This window comes from Helianthus annuus, chromosome 3 (genome assembly GCF_002127325.2).
Source record: "Helianthus annuus cultivar XRQ/B chromosome 3, HanXRQr2.0-SUNRISE, whole genome shotgun sequence".
In the NCBI taxonomy this organism is placed as follows: domain Eukaryota; kingdom Viridiplantae; phylum Streptophyta; class Magnoliopsida; order Asterales; family Asteraceae; genus Helianthus; species Helianthus annuus.
This window is the reverse complement of record NC_035435.2, coordinates 17,668,959-17,688,572: the sequence shown is the minus strand read 5'-3', so window position 1 is coordinate 17,688,572 and position 19,614 is coordinate 17,668,959. Positions and strand designations below refer to the sequence as shown.

General features: G+C 38.4%; 2 long non-coding RNA genes across 3 annotated transcripts; both read right to left on the bottom strand.

Moving 5' to 3' along the window:
* Positions 1 to 3,346: 3,346 nt before the first annotated feature.
* On the bottom strand, positions 3,347 to 5,059 carry LOC110928703. Of its 2 annotated transcripts, XR_002586580.2 has the most exons (4): positions 4,528 to 5,059; positions 4,237 to 4,450; positions 4,013 to 4,151; positions 3,803 to 3,930 (listed from the first exon to the last, which is right to left on the bottom strand). It is a non-coding gene; the product is annotated as an uncharacterized LOC110928703 (long non-coding RNA). The 2 variants fall into 2 exon arrangements; XR_002586582.2 differs by lacking the exons at positions 3,803 to 3,930; positions 4,013 to 4,151 and adding an exon at positions 3,347 to 3,548.
* A 365-nt stretch (positions 5,060 to 5,424) lies between these two features.
* Positions 5,425 to 18,606, bottom strand: LOC118490145. Its single transcript, XR_004888328.1, has 3 exons — positions 18,401 to 18,606; positions 5,804 to 5,847; positions 5,425 to 5,499 (listed from the first exon to the last, which is right to left on the bottom strand). It is a non-coding gene; the product is annotated as an uncharacterized LOC118490145 (long non-coding RNA).
* Positions 18,607 to 19,614: the final 1,008 nt, after the last annotated feature.

Genomic DNA, 19,614 nt, shown 5'->3' with positions numbered 1-19,614 from the left:
CATGAGATTAGAAAAAAATAATATTTTGTGGGTATGAGACGATTATAAGATTAGGTTACACCCGTCTGTCCAAAGCTATATACCCGAAAACTTTTAAGTTTTATATTTACTTACTCTTAGCTGTTGTTAGTAATGTTTTATTCTAGTAGCTTTATTATTTGAAAAATAAACATTTTTTTAGAATATATATATTTTTATTACATTATTTATATTTATATGCTATGAAATAGAAAATTATTTATTAAGATTAATATTATAAAATTTTGAACTTTTTAAATGTTTCAAATATTATTTTGAGGATAATGATATTATGTATATTATTTATCACAAATTAATATATTTTATAGATTCTTAAAGAATAAAATTATAAAGGAAAGTTAAAAAAATATATACACGTGGCAAAACGGCTAAAAGAACTAATCATGATTTAGTACTGTATATACCTTGCTAGATTGTATAGTTGTATAATCAAGAGTTAAGTGTAGTTTACGTTTTCATGGTTTGTCAACTTTTGTCATTTCAGGTCAAATTTCAAAATTATATCATTTTCTTTCCTGTCATTCTCAAAACGTGCATTTTAGTCTTAAAAAATAGCCCGAGTTAAAAAACTTAGTTAGCTCAGGGACGAAAATGACTACTCTAGATTTCTTTTAATTATTTTAAACTTCTTTTTATTATTATCATTATTATATATACACACACAGTCTCTTTCACTTTCTCCCCTTCTCTACATCACCACGACCATACCCACCGATGCCACTACCCACCAACCGCCATTTCCATCTAGTCATTTCCACTCTCTCTCTCTCTCTGTGTCTAGTTTTCTTCGTGTCTCTCTCTCTCTCTTTAACACTGCATCATCACCGCAACATATACCTCCGAAAACCACCCCCACCATCACCTGTTGCTCGCACCATCACGATAACCACTGCCGAAGAGCTGCACAGTGTAACACCCCAAAATGTGTATATATGATGCTTCTTGTCTAAAAAATGTTAAGTAGTGTAGTATGAAAAATAATTTACAGAGACATTAAAATTTTCAAGAATAAAATATTTAATATGGTAATACAATTAATCCGGTACGAACGGGTCAACGAACTAGAATGAAATATTTAATATGGTCATACGTTGATCCTGTACGAACAGGTCAATGAACTAGAATAAAATATTTAATATGGTCGGTGTGACAACTTCTTGCTTCCGGCTTCCAGCTTCTGGTGTAACTTTGTTTAATGATGTGTGAAATATGTCTTAATTAACTTCAACAAGTTTTAAAATTGGAAAAAAACCCGTAAACCACACACCACCGGCAAATGTACTGGTCGTAGATAGTAAAACAAGTAAGTCCCAGTATCGAACCGTGGACACAATCTAGCGACTCTTGATACTAAACCTTTATCAACCCCTAGCCTAATAATTTGGTTTTGTTTTGGAAAAAAAAATATTTTTAAACTAAAAAGCAATTTAAATAAATAGACGACCAAACAACAGTTTTGGTTATGGGCGCAGTTTTGGTTACACGTTATTAAATGCAGGACAACACCGGAAAACACCCGTCCTACGTACGTCACGTAACGACAGTAATCAAGCTTCGCTACACGCTTAATCCAACGTTCAACACAAATAATCGTCTCTGCACGAGTGACCGGGCATGAGGTTACGTATGTACCGGGTTGCGATATTAGATTTGTACGGATGTTGTTATCTTCTATCTCAACTTATTAATTGATGTACGCATAATGAAATACACTATTCTCCCAGGTTTGAAAAATAACACTAAACCATGCTGACTGGTTTGAATTTTGAAAAATAACACCAACCCATTCTGACCAGTTAGCGTTCTCTCAATTACCTACTCTCACCTGTTCAATAAGAAACATCGATCCATATCAACCCAATTTTGGATGGCAAGTCAAATTTGCCAAGCTTGGTCTCAAGCATCGTGTTCTTAATGTAAGATAAAATATATTTATTATATTTAATATAGATGGCTATTATAATCATTTATATAATACTAGGTTATAACCCGTGGTACCCACGGGTCGCTCTATTTTAAGGATATGAATATTTTTTTAATTTTATTACAAGGGTTTTTTTTTATAAAATTTGTGAAGATATTTATACAGTGATTCAATGGGAACAATTACCATATAATTTTCAAAATATTAGCAGATAATTTTCTACGTACGTAGAATGATTCAGACCAAGATGAAAGGATGATAGCCCGTCTCGCCATTCTCTGGATACACATTTGAAGCGATGAATTGATATAGCATTTAGGTTGGTATTGTGCACACTCTCTGCAGCCTGTAACAATTGCATCCAGCGTAACGGGTCATCTAGGGGTGTTGAATGGGTCATGTAATGTTTGCGGGTTGGCATGTCGAAGTCAAAAAGTTTGACACGAACCCTAACACTAACACGACCCGTATAACCCGAATTTAATTTTTATCGTATATTAATACTCTAAAATTAAAAATTATTATAATAATCTATACAAGTATACAATTACGTTTATTTTATAGAAACTTTATGCTCTTAAAGACTTGAAGTGTGGCATAAAGTACAACATTGGTAAAAAAATTATGACACAAAACACATTTTCTATAAAAAAAAAAAATAAGCCGGTTAAACCTGTCCACCTGCAAACTCACCACATCGACCTGATCACGAACCGTTAAGCTAAACATGTATGTGGGTTGACCAAAAACCTAATTTTGTATTTGATTGTTATTTTGAAAGTAGCTTTTAAGTAACTTCTAATATCTAAATATATATTTTTTTAAATTGTAAGCTCAAATTTTGATCTGTTATAGTCTGATCATAGCTTAAGAGTAGGAAATGAATAAAACCATCTTATGATGTGTTCAGTTATGCCACTTTATCTTTTACTTAGGTCCCACAAAATAAAAATAAAATGTTATACAAAATTTGCTTCAGTTTAACTCAAGATGCTACTAAACACTACCTATGCAAGCTTCCTCATCAACAAAGAGTGCTTGGGGTCGAAATGGGCCGTTCCAATAGCTGTAACGTTGTTCAGTTCATCTCCTCCGAACCCAACTCTTACATGGCCGATCGAAGCATCATAATCTTTTCTTAAATCGCCTTTCATTAGCACAGTGTACGCCTTGTTTAGCAGAATTGTATGTTCATGACCTTGAATAGATCGACTCATGTTAAGTTATTTCTCTGGAGAAAAAATGTTTTGGGTCAAGGCAACCTAACCCGACTAATCCACTTCGATACATGATAAAAAAAACTGGGCTGTATGGGTCAAAACAAATCACTTTCTCTAAAAATAATTCTATCAATAAAAGATCATTCGATAAGTGTGTCGTTAAAGTAATGCAAATCAAATGACATTACATAAAATGGTAACAAAGTTTTTTTAGAAGCCGTGTACAAAAACATCAAGAAAAAGACAAATATCGGTTATGTATACACCTTAGGAATTAAACATCTTTGTTACCACTTGTACTTAAGGAATGTGAATCCCCGTTGACCATCTTTTGACACAAGTAAGACAGTTTGAACATTAGACCCCTCTAATAACATCAGAATATGTAATATTTTACTAAAATTACTCAAATTGTTTCTAACTAAAAAAAACATTCAAGTTTCAGAATAGTTTCATAAATTAAAAAAAACATTAAAATTTACTCGAACCGATCTTGAAATATAACGGACAATTCACTTGATACTTTTCTATGCCGAAAAGCGATGGTAAATGCTCCGCCATTGTTTGAGGATGAGTTGGAATTTGAATACAACTCGAAAATCCACTAACGTGCTCAACTCGTTTAGATAAATGGGCTACACACTTGGTGTTCGAGTTAATGATTTTAAGTCTGTGCGAGACAGAGTTGATGTTTTGACACGAATAAGTCTGAGTTGTGTTCGGAATAATCTCCAACCTGTTACCCGACTGCCATCCAAAATAATAATGAAAATGAAAATAATAATAATAATGGTGATATTTTTACTTATTCTTATTATAGAAAACTAACCAAATAAAGTAAGCCTTCATAAGCCTAAGAACTTAGGTATGTAAATGAATTTCCACTGTCAAATATTACAAGTAGATTCTTAAGCCTAGTTGGTTTTCCACCATAAATGACTTCTCCATACCCAGGTGAGTAGTGTTTTCTGAAACCATAATGAATTAATTTTTTCATCAAAAAACTATTAACTTTCTAGTTTCTACCAAAATCTGCATACGAGTGCCTCATACCTATAAGCTTGTGACATAGGAGTTGATACAACACGTGAAGGATAATATATATCGTCTCCAAAGAAAAGAAACCCGCCTCCACGACTTCAACCTTTGGAATTTTAAGCGTCCTACCACCAAACGGCTCATTTTTGCACTCATTCAAAGCCTCGGGTGGTAGCTCACTGGTTTCGGACCCAAACACGAGCCACTCTCCTCTCTTGTATGAAAAATCCTGCATGCACCAAACACATTTTTAGTATTATTTTTCATAATTAGTTTAAAAATAAATAATGAATTTCGATGACTTACAAAATGTATGTTTGTCCCCCTTATGGTAAATGCGAGTAACCTTTTCTCCCTACTCCGTACATTACATATAACTTAAGTTATTAAATAACATGTTACTAAAGATGTTTAAACCGAAAGCTTGAATATTCAAATCACCTGTTGCTTAAAATAGTCACGAAAATCAGCCCACGAGCTATGCACTTTAACAACTACATATCTGATGTGAACATCAAAGGGAAAACTACAGCTAACCCACTAAATTTCCTCTCAAACAGTAAATTAAAAGCATCATAAATTACCTAAAAACCCTTTCATCAACCACAAACCAATGCTGCAGTGCTTCAAGCCACCAGTCAAATTTCCATCTGAACTATTAGCTGAGACCCGAACCGACAAATTTCCTGAAGTCGAATAGAACAAAAACCGCAATCAAATAATATTGACCAAGATGAAACATTAAATTAGAAAAAAATTCCTGCAAAAAGACCAAAAGACCGGGATCAAATGATATTAACTAAAGTCGAATATGGTAACACACCTAGATAGTTATGGTGGTCATGTGGTCTGTAAGACTCTTTTTTGTCATTATTGAAGGGTATTTAGATAATTAACTAATATCCAAGCATTTAGGGATGGTGAAAAAACCCGAGCCCCAAACATTCAAGAGGGGTATATCTGAAACCCGATGGGTATGGGACAGGGTATGGGATTTGAAAAAAAAAATATTCCGCGGGTATGGGATTGGGTGATACCTGCCCAATTACCAAAAGCTATATACCTGAACCATATACCCGAATCATATACATAATTATTTTATATATTTTATGTTTTTCATCAACCCTTGTCTACTAAGGCTTCATTCTATATTTTAGTTAGATTATATTATATGGAAAATAAACTTCACCTTTAGCATACCTATTATCTTTGAATGTGTAGAATTGTGTATACAGTAGAAAGATGGCTCACCTTATTGGCGTCTTCAATGGGAACATGCTTAATTGACACACAAGAAAACAAAAACGTTAAGATCTAAGATCAACAAATCAATGAGACAATGAATACTTCTTTAAGAGACAATGAACCTTCTAGCTCTGGCAGTCGATCAACAAAACATAAACAAACCAATAAGTTACTTGACATATTGTCCCTATTTGCATACCCATGTGTCATAAGAACATGCATTACCCATATGGACATGGAAAATTTAAATAAACCAGAAACTTATGACAGCCACAGATCTGAATATCAATATTCATCAAAAACACTAAAATAGAAAATAACGGTAGCCGGAACTCACATATTTTTAAATCGAGATTTGGATCCTGGCCGCCGCTAACCACCCTATAGCTGTCACACCCCGGCCGCGTGTAACATGCAACCGCGGCGGAAACGCCGGGGAGTGTCGTGGACAGAATTAAATTGTTTCATAACCATGGCATACAAGTTGTATTTTATTTATAAACAAAGGTGTTACATTGTCTTGGAAAGAGAGTACGGAAATCAAAACATAATTAAGCTAGTTCAAACTTCATTTTTAGGCTCTAAGGCACAGGTCCGCCCTAGAATCATGATCATCGTCCTATGGAATAGCTCCTGAAAACACATGTGAAAGTAGGTACGTCAGCATAAAAATGCCTGTGAGATACATAGGTTTTGTGAAAATGGGGTTCATGACTTGAGTTTTAAAGAATGTTTAATAACAGTCAGTCATGAACCTTGTAATTTGTTTTGCTTTGTAAATCATTTGAAAAACGATAACATCAAACGATATGTATAGATAAGTGCAAGGTTAAACGAATAACCAAGTAAAATGAGTTGAATAAGTTAAGTTGTTTGTGAAAATAATGTCTTATGAAGAATATGTTACTTATGTAAAGTGTAATGTGTCTAAACTGAAATGACTTAAATAACGCCACAATATGTAACATTATACAAACATTTATATATAGGAAGTACCAGCGGCGTATCCACCATGTTTGTATCATATTACATATGCCACGTTACTTAAATCATTTACCCAAACCAATCCACCATGTAAATTGTTCATGTGTAAACCAAATGTCAAGTGTTATTGTAAACCATGTCAAATGTTTATGTTCAAATGTAAACCACCAAATGTGTATGTCAATGTCGACGTGTTTATGTTCAATGTAAATCATGTAATGTGCATCCCAAAATGTATCATGTATGGTAAGCGAAATGTATCAACTTAAACCATATGCACAAAACAAGTCGTTGAAGTAAAACGTGGTTTAAATCAACGTTATGTTCTGCGGAAAATGCATGCTCTATTGATATTAACATTTATGCGGTATTGTAAACTATGCATACATCCAAGCCTTGAGACTGCGGCGATAAACCCTTAAACAAATTAAAGGTTTATCTAAGTTATGTATATCGAATTCGGTCATTCCTTCCAGTCCTATCAAACCCAGGACTTCAGGAATGGGAGTTGTCAATTCCTATGGTACCACTACCTACTAACGAACGGCGTAGCTAATGTTAATGAATGTATTGTCCCATGTTAAACAAACCAAATGTCATAACAAAATGAAGGCATGTGCCCATATGCTGAGTAAGCATATGCAGCAGAAATGTTTATGTAAATCAATGTGTCCATATGCTGAGTAAACATATGCAACCGAAATGTTTATGTAAATCAATGTGTCCATATGCTGAGTAAACATATGCAACAGAAATGTTTATGTAAATCAATGTGTCCATATGCTGAGTAAACATATGCAACAGAAATGTTCATGTAAATCGATGTGCCCATATGCTGAGTAAACATATGCAGCAAAAATGTTATGTAAATCAATGTACTAAGTACGCACACAATGGGCATACATAGCATAAAATGTAATGAAATCATGTACTATAATGTACTAATGAGCATAGCAGATATACGATGTGAAAACATGGAAAGCATGAAAGTAACAGATAGGCACATGTGTTTCACCCCAAAACAGTTTAGAAAACAGTAAAAGAGGGATTCTATGTACTCACCTGAGATTGCTTTGAGTTCCTTGTATAATAACCAGATAATGCTAAAGATCACGGAATATCAACGGCACCTAATAGGTAGCTTATGTTAATATACCGGACCAAATCGGAAGGATCGGACAGTACGCGGGTTTGAAAACCAAACGAGTATGGAGACTCGTGTAATATGGTTTAACAAAGCCTACATACTAAAATGAAACTTAACCTAAGTGCTTACGGTCCAGCACGACCCGTTTAGGTAGCTTATGCCACCTTACGCGTCGTTCGCGTAGAACGCGTTCGGAACGCCTAACATTGCGACCACAAGGTATAACCTCGGAAGGTTATAGCTATGGTCACCTAATATGTTTGGTCGGATCCTAAAGATCGACCAAATGGGTCGGGTTCGGAAGTATAAGCGATGGTTTAGATCGCTTACCTTACGACCCTATATAAGCACTATACTAAACGTGACGAGCTAAGCATGTTAGAACATGCTTAACTTAGTTTAGAAAATAGGTTTGGCATCAAAACAAACGGCTTTGATGCTCACGAGTAGTTTGGTTACAAAACATGCAAGAATGCACATTTTGGCCGAAACTACGACTCGTCACTGAGCCTAGATAACGTGGTGATCAGTAGGTATGGTCACTATGGACCATAACCATCGTGATCACGCTCACGTTATGAAGTTCCATGAACTTCGCATCGACCATAAGCTGGTCAATGCAGAAAGTCAACAAAACGTTGACTTTCGGACTCGAAAAGCGAATAAAAGTGCGAAAGAAGACTTACGGAGGGTCCCCGAGTGCAAATCAAGACCAAACAGCTCAGGTATGAAACAATGGTTTCAACTTAGAGCTTTAGGATCTGATTTTGTGATTTTTACACTAAAGGGGGGGGGGTATTTATAGGAAAAGTGGAACCGTTAGGATCGTTTTATCGAATATCGTGCCTTGATCTCGTGCGTACATGTGTCCAGTGGATAAGTTCAGTGAACTTGACCCTTGGCCCTTCATTTGGGTGAAAAGGCATCGCCCCTTGATCGAACGAAAGGCCAGATTCTGCATTAAATGCAAAATCTTTCTGTCAGACATCCCCACGCGGCCCGCCTCACATTTGGGCAAAACTCACGCGGGCCGCCTGGCCCTCTCTGATCTGCACCACTTGCAGAATTTACACATTTGGTCCCTGTTGCGTGTTTAAGCTATTTCCAGCCCTTCTAAGACCTGTAAAGCCATCTTTAAGGCCCTAAAATGATGCCTAAACATTGGGGACATGAAACATGCCCAAAAATATGTCGGATGTCGGTTCGTTTGGCCGTACGATCGCGATGTTCGCTTAATTACGACGAAATGCGCATAAGCGTGAAAGACGATCCAAATGACGCGACGAATGGATTTTTCTCATGCCAAACACTAAGGCATAATATAAGGATGCTTACATAAATTTTTGGATGTCCGGATGTATTCAGAACGTAAGTTATGCGCGAAAGTGCAAACTTGTGCACTTTTTGACACTTTTAGTCCCTGAATGATCCAAAAGTTTGTTTTAGCATACCAAACCTCTCAAAGCCTATTTCTAAGCTATGTAAAGGATATTTATGGTATGTTTAACTTATGGACATGTTCCGGAATGTTCGTTACAGTTCAAATTGGCATACTTTCGCAGTTTGTCAAGTTTAGTCCCTGTAAGCGAATTAACTTGTTTTCGCTATACCAAAGCCTTCAAAACTTATTTCTAAGTTATGTAAAGGTTATTTAAGGTATGTTGAGTATATGTTGATGTTCCGGAGTATTTATCGCATTAAACTAAGTACGTTTACGCACTAGTTAGCGTATAACTCTCTAGAAAGCGATGTAGAGTTTGGAATTGAATAAAAGTCAAAACATGAAAAATGTAAAACATAACCAAACAAACATTGGGATCAAATAACATTGTTTTATTGATAATAGAACTGTTCATGATGATTACAGGCACAAATGTTACAGTCTCCCCTACTTGTGGAAATTTCGTCCCGAAATTTATTTAGAGGAAACTGATTGAAAAAGATGCGGATATTTTGCTTTCATTTGATCTTCACGTTCCCAAGTAAACTCGGGTCCACGCTTAGATTCCCAGCGAACCTTGACCAAAGGAATGCGCTTGCGTTTGAGCCACTTGACTTCACGTTCCATGATTTCCACTGGTTTCTCGACAAATTTCAGAGTTTTATCAACACGAATTTCGTCAAGCGGTATGTGGAGGTTCTCATCAGCTAAACACCTCTTGAGATTGGACACGTGAAAGGTTGGATGAACATTTCCAAGTTCAGGAGGTAACTCAAGTCTGTAGGCAACCTTGCCGATTCTTTCGACGATCTTAAATGGTCCAACGTATCTAGGTGCAAGTTTTCCTTTCTTTCCAAATCTGATCACACCTTTCCAAGGTGAGACCTTAAGTAATACATGATCACCGACTTGAAAATCCAAGGGTTTGCGTTTTAGGTCCGCGTAATTCTTCTGACGGCTTCTAGCTGTCTGAAGGTTATCACGAACTTTCTTTACCTTTTCTGTTGTCTCCAAAATGAGGGCAGGTCCAGTAAGTTGAGCCTCGCCAATCTCATTCCAGCAGACTGGTGAACGACATTTTCGACCATAGAGGGTCTCGAAAGGAGCCATGTTGATGCTGGAGTGATAACTGTTGTTGTAGGAGAATTCAATCAATGGAAGATGTGAATCCCAACTACCACCAAAGTCTATCACACAAGCTCTAAGCATATCCTCCAGTGTCTGGATTGTTCTTTCAGATTGACCATCCGTTTGCGGATGATAAGCTGTGCTCAGATTAAGTTGAGACCCCATAGCAGATTGCATGGTTCTCCAAAAGTGAGAAGTGAAACGAGCATCTCTGTCAGAAATGATGCTCAAAGGAACACCATGTCTAGCTACAATTTCATCCACGTAGATTTGAGCAAGTTTGTCAGCCGAAAAATCCTCACGGATTGGTAAGAAATGCGCTGACTTTGTAAGACGATCCACGACTACCCAGATGGCATCGTGACCTTTCTTTGTGCGCGGAAGTTTAGTAATGAGATCCATAGTAATGTTTTCCCATTTCCAAACTGGGATCTCTGGTTGCTCCAATAATCCGGAAGGACGCTGATGTTCAGCCTTAACCTTAAGACAAGTAAGGCATTTGGATACGTATAAGGCAATGTCTTTCTTCATACCAGGCCACCAATACTGAATACGAAGATCCTTATACATCTTATCTGAGCCAGGATGAATGGAATAACGAGACTTATGGGCTTCATCCATAAGCAAGGTACGAAGATCATCTTGGCTTGGGACCCACAAATGGTCCATGAAATAGTACGATCCATTGTCTTTCAGTTCAAGAGCAGGTGTTATGTGATAAGGGAATTCCTTATCCATTAAACCTTGTGAAACACAAGCTTGTTGAGCCTGAGAAATACGGGCTTGGATATCGGTTTGAATAACAGATTGGACACGTACACAATGAAGCTTAATACGTTCCTTGCGACTCAATGCATCGGCTACGACATTCGCCTTACCAGGATGGTAGCGAATCTCGCAGTCGTAGTCGTTTAGAAGTTCAACCCAACGTCTTTGCCTCATGTTAAGTTCTTTCTGATTGAAGATGTGTTGAAGACTTTTGTGGTCTGTGAAAACCACACATTTTGTACCATACAAGTAGTGTCTCCAGATTTTGAGAGCGAAGACAACTGCACCCAACTCAAGATCATGAGTGGTGTAGTTTTTCTCATGTATCTTCAACTGCCTTGATGCGTATTCTATGACTCTGTTTCTTTGCATCAGGACGCAGCCAAGACCTAATTTAGATGCGTCGCAATAAACGACGAAATCATCGTTGCCCTCAGGCAATGTTAGGACAGGCGCGTCGCAAAGCTTTTGTTTCAAAGTCTGAAACGCTTCCTCTTGTTTGACTCCCCAATCAAATGGCTTGTTCTTCTGAGTTAGAGCAGTTAGAGGAACTGCAATCTTTGAGAAATTTTCTATGAAGCGGCGGTAATAACCCGCTAGACCAAGAAAAGAACGAACTTCAGTAGGGGTAGTAGGTGTATCCCAATCCTTAATCGCACTGATCTTGGAGGGATCTACATGAATACCTTGTTCGTTGACAATGTGTCCTAAGAATTGAACCTCTTTAAGCCAGAATTCACACTTGGAGAATTTGGCGAAAAGTTGTTCTTTCTTTAGGAGTTCCAATGTAAGACGAAGATGTTGCTCGTGATCAGCTCGCGTCTTAGAATATATCAAAATGTCGTCAATGAAAACGATGATGAACTTATCTAAATAAGGCTTGCAGACCCTATTCATTAAGTCCATGAAAACAGCAGGAGCATTAGTCAAACCGAATGGCATGACTGTGAACTCGTAATGTCCATAACGAGTACGGAACGCTGTCTTTGGAATATCTTCTTCATGTACACGAAGCTGATGATATCCAGATCGTAGATCGATCTTTGAAAAATAAGAAGCGCCTTGCAATTGATCAAAGAGATCATCAATGCGAGGTAGGGGATATCGATTTTTGATGGTGAGCTTGTTAAGCTCACGATAATCGATACACATCCTAAAAGATCCATCCTTCTTCTTTACAAAAAGAACGGGAGCACCCCAAGGTGAAAAGCTAGGACGGATAAAACCTTTGTCGGAGAGCTCCTGAAGCTGTTTAGACAACTCTTGCATCTCGGATGGTGCAAGACGATATGGAGCTCTGGCAACGGGATTTGCACCAGGTACGAGATCAATACGGAACTCGACTTGGCGTGCTGGAGGTAGACCAGGTAAGTCTTCAGGGAATACTTCGGAATAATCCCGAACGACAGGAATATCTGAAATAGACTTACCCTTGCCTTTATCTGCTGTAACATGCGCTAAGAAAGCCACATAGTGCTTTCGCAGATACTTCTGTGCTTTAAAACAAGACATGAGTTTGAGACCTCCGGCAGGCTTCTCACCACGAACTTGTAGGATCTCGCCTGTCGACAGCGGTATACGAACAATCTTCTCAGAACATACTATCTCTGCGCGATGCTTAGATAACCAATCCATTCCCACAATAACATCGAAGCTTCCAAGTTGCATTGGCGTGAGGTCAATAGGAAAAATATGGTCGTTAAGGTTCAACTGGCAGTTGCGCAGAACAGAATTTAGAACAATGGGTTCACCACTGGCAACCTCTACTGTCAAAGGTTTACCTAGTTTCGTTCTAGACACGCGAAGCATTGTCTCAAAAGACAATGACACAAAGCTCTTGTCGGCACCCGAATCAAAAAGAACAGATGCTGGCTGATTATTAATAAAGAACGTACCGTTCACCACCTCGTTGTCTGCTTGTGCTTCTTGTGCATTCATGTTAAAGACTCGACCTCGAGCCGGTGCCGGATTTTGGTTTGCATTCTGGTTCTGGTTGACTAGTCTTGGACACCGATTTCTGTAGTGGGTCAGATCCCCACAATTATAACATGCACCTGGTGGGTAGTTTGGTCGTGCAGCCTGACCCTGTTGTTGAGCAACCTGTTGAGCAGGGTTCTGGACTGCGTGATTCTGAGCAAACCGACAAACATTGGCAAGATGACCTGATTTCCCACAGTTAGTACAGAAACGGCACTGATATTGCGGCTGATGGTGACTGTTGCATTGATTGCACAAAGGTGCACTTCCTGAGTAGGGTTTCTTTGCTGGAGGCTGGTTGGGAGCTGCCTGGTTAGCTTGGGCAGTCACAGCAAAATTTTGGGAAGCCTTACGCTTCCTTGACCCCCTTGAGGAACCAGAGTCCTTTCCCTTCTTGTTCTGACCTTTCTTACTATCCTCCTTGTCAGCCGACTGCTTCTTGCCCTTGTCACCCTTCCTGTGTAGTTTATTCTTTCGGATCTGCGACTCAGTCAACGTCGCCGATAACTCGATTGCCTGACGGAGTGTGGTAGGGTTGCTACCAGTAAGGATGTCTTGTACTGAGTCAGGTAGGCCGTCGATGTACCTTTCGATGGCCTTATCGAGTGGGGTAACCATAGTTGGGCAAAGAAGACTCAGCTCCTCAAACCTATCTGTATAAGCCCTGTGCTCGCCACTATCTTGCTTCAACACATCAAATTCTTTCTCCAACGCTCGTTGCTCATGACGAGGACAAAACTCCCTCATCATAAGAGCTCTCAGTTCAGCCCATGTTTGAGCTAGAGCAACTTCTGCACCTTGATCTCTCATAACCCCATTCCACCATGTAAGAGCCCTCTTCTAAAACACGCTTGAAGAAAACTCGACCTTGCGATTGTCAGGACACTGCACATGACGGAAAGTGTTCTCGATGCTCTCGAACCACTGAAGAAGCCCAGTTGCTCCCTCAGAACCACTAAACTTGAGTGGCTTAGCCGAGCTAAAATCCTTGTATTTGCATGTACCATTGTTGTTGTTGGCCTGGTTCCATTGAGCAAAGAGATTCGGAAATTGAGCAGCCATCTGCTGCGCAATAATCTCCGCCAGCTCGGCAGTAGCTATCTGGTTGTCGCGTCGAGGAGGCATTCTAGAAGAGAAAAACATGAAATGAAACGAGTGAGATGATTGGATGAAGAGAATGAGATGAAGCAAAAGCAATCAAAAGCAAAGATGGCGGTTATGCATCGCAAAGCAAATAAGCGACGTGAAATGTCTAGTCAAAGTAAATGGGTCAGGATTAGTGTATCGCGAAGACATGCTCGCCTATAAGTGAACACTCACCCCAAGAGTTCCCAGGTAAGAGTGACTGGTCCGATTATGTGGATTTGTACGAACACTCTAGCCTTAGACAGAAAACCCAGGGTACAGGCATTCACTCTTCCAGTTCGCACATGTTCACACTATTAACCCAAAACTTTGACGGGATTTTTGAAATCCAAAGAGGTTCGCAACCATATAACAGAGGGTTCAAAACCTTATAATAGAGGGTTCAAAACCTAGTAATCAATCATCCTAGAACAGATGATTAATTTTCGAAGCGGATTCGGAACCGAAGTTCCCGTTGTGGTTATCACCTAAGGATAGGTGATGTGCATGTTTTAAACTCTAAACACAAGATAACTTGTGTTAGGGTCCTAGAAAGTTATAGTCTAGGTCAAAGCATTACTAATAACCTAATTCCCTATAACCAATGGCTCTGATACCAACCCTATAGCTGTCACACCCCGGCCGCGTGTAACATGCAACCGCGGCGGAAACGCCGGGGAGTGTCGTGGACAGAATTAAATTGTTTCATAACCATGGCATACAAGTTGTATTTTATTTATAAACAAAGGTGTTACATTGTCTTGGAAAGAGAGTACGGAAATCAAAACATAATTAAGCTAGTTCAAACTTCATTTTTAGGCTCTAAGGCACAGGTCCGCCCTAGAATCATGATCATCGTCCTATGGAATAGCTCCTGAAAACACATGTGAAAGTAGGTACGTCAGCATAAAAATGCCTGTGAGATACATAGGTTTTGTGAAAATGGGGTTCATGACTTGAGTTTTAAAGAATGTTTAATAACAGTCAGTCATGAACCTTGTAATTTGTTTTGCTTTGTAAATCATTTGAAAAACGATAACATCAAACGATATGTATAGATAAGTGCAAGGTTAAACGAATAACCAAGTAAAATGAGTTGAATAAGTTAAGTTGTTTGTGAAAATAATGTCTTGTGAAGAATATGTTACTTATGTAAAGTGTAATGTGTCTAAACTGAAATGACTTAAATAACGCCACAATATGTAACATTATACAAACATTTATATATAGGAAGTACCAGCGGCGTATCCACCATGTTTGTATCATATTACATATGCCACGTTACTTAAATCATTTACCCAAACCAATCCACCATGTAAATTGTTCATGTGTAAACCAAATGTCAAGTGTTATTGTAAACCATGTCAAATGTTTATGTTCAAATGTAAACCACCAAATGTGTATGTCAATGTCGACGTGTTTATGTTCAATGTAAATCATGTAATGTGCATCCCAAAATGTATCATGTATGGTAAGCGAAATGTATCAACTTAAACCATATGCACAAAACAAGTCGTTGAAGTAAAACGTGGTTTAAATCAACGTTATGTTCTGCGGAAAATGCATGCTCTATTGATATTAACATTTATGCGGTATTGTAAACTATGCATACATCCAAGCCTTGAGACTGCGGCGATAAACCCTTAAACAAATTAAAGGTTTATCTAAGTTATGTATATCGAATTCGGTCATTCCTTCCAGTCCTATCAAACCCAGGACTTCAGGAATGGGAGTTGTCAATTCCTATGGTACCACTACCTACTAACGAACGGCGTAGCTAATGTTAATGAATGTATTGTCCCATGTTAAACAAACCAAATGTCATAACAAAATGAAGGCATGTGCCCATATGCTGAGTAAGCATATGCAGCAGAAATGTTTATGTAAATCAATGTGTCCATATGCTGAGTAAACATATGCAACCGAAATGTTTATGTAAATCAATGTGTCCATATGCTGAGTAAACATATGCAACAGAAATGTTTATGTAAATCAATGTGTCCATATGCTGAGTAAACATATGCAACAGAAATGTTCATGTAAATCGATGTGCCCATATGCTGAGTAAACATATGCAGCAAAAATGTTATGTAAATCAATGTACTAAGTACGCACACAATGGGCATACATAGCATAAAATGTAATGAAATCATGTACTATAATGTACTAATGAGCATAGCAGATATACGATGTGAAAACATGGAAAGCATGAAAGTAACAGATAGGCACATGTGTTTCACCCCAAAACAGTTTAGAAAACAGTAAAAGAGGGATTCTATGTACTCACCTGAGATTGCTTTGAGTTCCTTGTATAATAACCAGATAATGCTAAAGATCACGGAATATCAACGGCACCTAATAGGTAGCTTATGTTAATATACCGGACCAAATCGGAAGGATCGGACAGTACGCGGGTTTGAAAACCAAACGAGTATGGAGACTCGTGTAATATGGTTTAACAAAGCCTACATACTAAAATGAAACTTAACCTAAGTGCTTACGGTCCAGCACGACCCGTTTAGGTAGCTTATGCCACCTTACGCGTCGTTCGCGTAGAACGCGTTCGGAACGCCTAACATTGCGACCACAAGGTATAACCTCGGAAGGTTATAGCTATGGTCACCTAATATGTTTGGTCGGATCCTAAAGATCGACCAAATGGGTCGGGTTCGGAAGTATAAGCGATGGTTTAGATCGCTTACCTTACGACCCTATATAAGCACTATACTAAACGTGACGAGCTAAGCATGTTAGAACATGCTTAACTTAGTTTAGAAAATAGGTTTGGCATCAAAACAAACGGCTTTGATGCTCACGAGTAGTTTGGTTACAAAACATGCAAGAATGCACATTTTGGCCGAAACTACGACTCGTCACTGAGCCTAGATAACGTGGTGATCAGTAGGTATGGTCACTATGGACCATAACCATCGTGATCACGCTCACGTTATGAAGTTCCATGAACTTCGCATCGACCATAAGCTGGTCAATGCAGAAAGTCAACAAAACGTTGACTTTCGGACTCGAAAAGCGAATAAAAGTGCGAAAGAAGACTTACGGAGGGTCCCCGAGTGCAAATCAAGACCAAACAGCTCAGGTATGAAACAATGGTTTCAACTTAGAGCTTTAGGATCTGATTTTGTGATTTTTACACTAAAGGGGGGGGGGTATTTATAGGAAAAGTGGAACCGTTAGGATCGTTTTATCGAATATCGTGCCTTGATCTCGTGCGTACATGTGTCCAGTGGATAAGTTCAGTGAACTTGACCCTTGGCCCTTCATTTGGGTGAAAAGGCATCGCCCCTTGATCGAACGAAAGGCCAGATTCTGCATTAAATGCAAAATCTTTCTGTCAGACATCCCCACGCAGCCCGCCTCACATTTGGGCAAAACTCACGCGGGCCGCCTGGCCCTCTCTGATCTGCACCACTTGCAGAATTTACACATTTGGTCCCTGTTGCGTGTTTAAGCTATTTCCAGCCCTTCTAAGACCTGTAAAGCCATCTTTAAGGCCCTAAAATGATGCCTAAACATTGGGGACATGAAACATGCCCAAAAATATGTCGGATGTCGGTTCGTTTGGCCGTATGATCGCGATGTTCGCTTAATTACGACGAAATGCGCATAAGCGTGAAAGACGATCCAAATGACGCGACGAATGGATTTTTCTCATGCCAAACAATAAGGCATAATATAAGGATGCTTACATAAATTTTTGGATGTCCGGATGTATTCAGAACGTAAGTTATGCACGAAAGTGCAAACTTGTGCACTTTTTGACACTTTTAGTCCCTGAATGATCCAAAAGTTTGTTTTAGCATACCAAACCTCTCAAAGCCTATTTCTAAGCTATGTAAAGGATATTTATGGTATGTTTAACTTATGGACATGTTCCGGAATGTTCGTTACAGTTCAAATTGGCATACTTTCGCAGTTTGTCAAGTTTAGTCCCTGTAAGCGAATTAACTTGTTTTCGCTATACCAAAGCCTTCAAAACTTATTTCTAAGTTATGTAAAGGTTATTTAAGGTATGTTGAGTATATGTTGATGTTCCGGAGTATTTATCGCATTAAACTAAGTACGTTTACGCACTAGTTAGCGTATAACTCTCTAGAAAGCGATGTAGAGTTTGGAATTGAATAAAAGTCAAAACATGAAAAATGTAAAACATAACCAAACAAACATTGGGATCAAATAACATTGTTTTATTGATAATAGAACTGTTCATGATGATTATAGGCACAAATGTTACAATAGCCACAATAATGCCACCACCGTTGTTCCACGTGAAAACCCTAACATCATTAACATAAATCGACAAGATTTAAAGCACACACATAAACTAAATCTTGCAAATCGCAAACCTGATTACGGAATCTCAATAGCCTTACTGTCTCCAATCGATTTGGGTAGCAATCAAATATTGTAGAGCAGTGAATGAAAAAAAACCCTAGATCGATACATGTCAGAGATGGAATCCACCTCCTACATCTTCTGAATTTCCAGGTATATAAATCTCCATTAAAAACCCTAAATCTAAGAAATAGGAGAAGATAATAAGATGAACGGTCTTGATGGATTTCACGGGAAATCACCATTCGGTCTAGAGAACAATTAGGGTTTGATCTAGCTAATGAAAGATGGAATGAGGAATTTGTCGGATAGAAATGTATTTAAAGGACCCGACATTAATCAAACGGGTCATCAAAGTCGGGTTCGGATCCCGCGTTTCTCCAAAGATTTAACACGGAAGTTTTTGGAGCCAAAACCAATTTCAAGAAGCCCTCTGGTGATGCCACCTCATTTTCCAAGTCCTCATAACATGACACATAAGCCCTTATTTATCATGTTTATATATATATATATAGATTGGATCTAAATATACTTATTCCTTATCAATATTGTTGATGGACAATATTATCTTTATTAACTAAGTAATAAAGGTTTCCCTTGGGTGTGTTTAAGTAGATGCCTAGAGAGGGTTTTAGGTTAGACTCTCATATTAACATCACAATCTCGACCTTCTCTCTTTCCATAATCACAAGTTCTTCACCTTTACGAACTCAGAACAACCATCAATTATATACATCCTAAACGGGAATCAGATCAAGCTGACTGACATGTCGAACTCCATGGCTGCATCTGTTTCTGGATTATCTGTTACCCTAATGTTGTAACAGGTATTACTTTTACATGTTTTCCATTACATACTGACATAACTGATCAACACTTAACTCGCAGATGACACTTAGGCTAAAGGGTGTGGTCTTGACCCTAAGGGTGTCACCCACCTCTAATCCACTATCCACCACCACTACCCTAAGGGTGTGATCATGATACAAACCAATATCCCCTTTATTTTTTAATCTATTTTTTTGTCTCAAAATCATCAAATGGGAGGGCCGTGGTAAACGTGGTTCAATCCATACGAACCACCATCAATAAAGGAGGAGAGTGGTGATTAATAGTCCTATGTGACAAATAATGTCGCAACCAATGCCCCACACCCCATAGCCTTATTATAACCTGTGACAACCCGAACTTTTGCAACCTTTTAGCTAGTGTCGTTGTGTCTTGT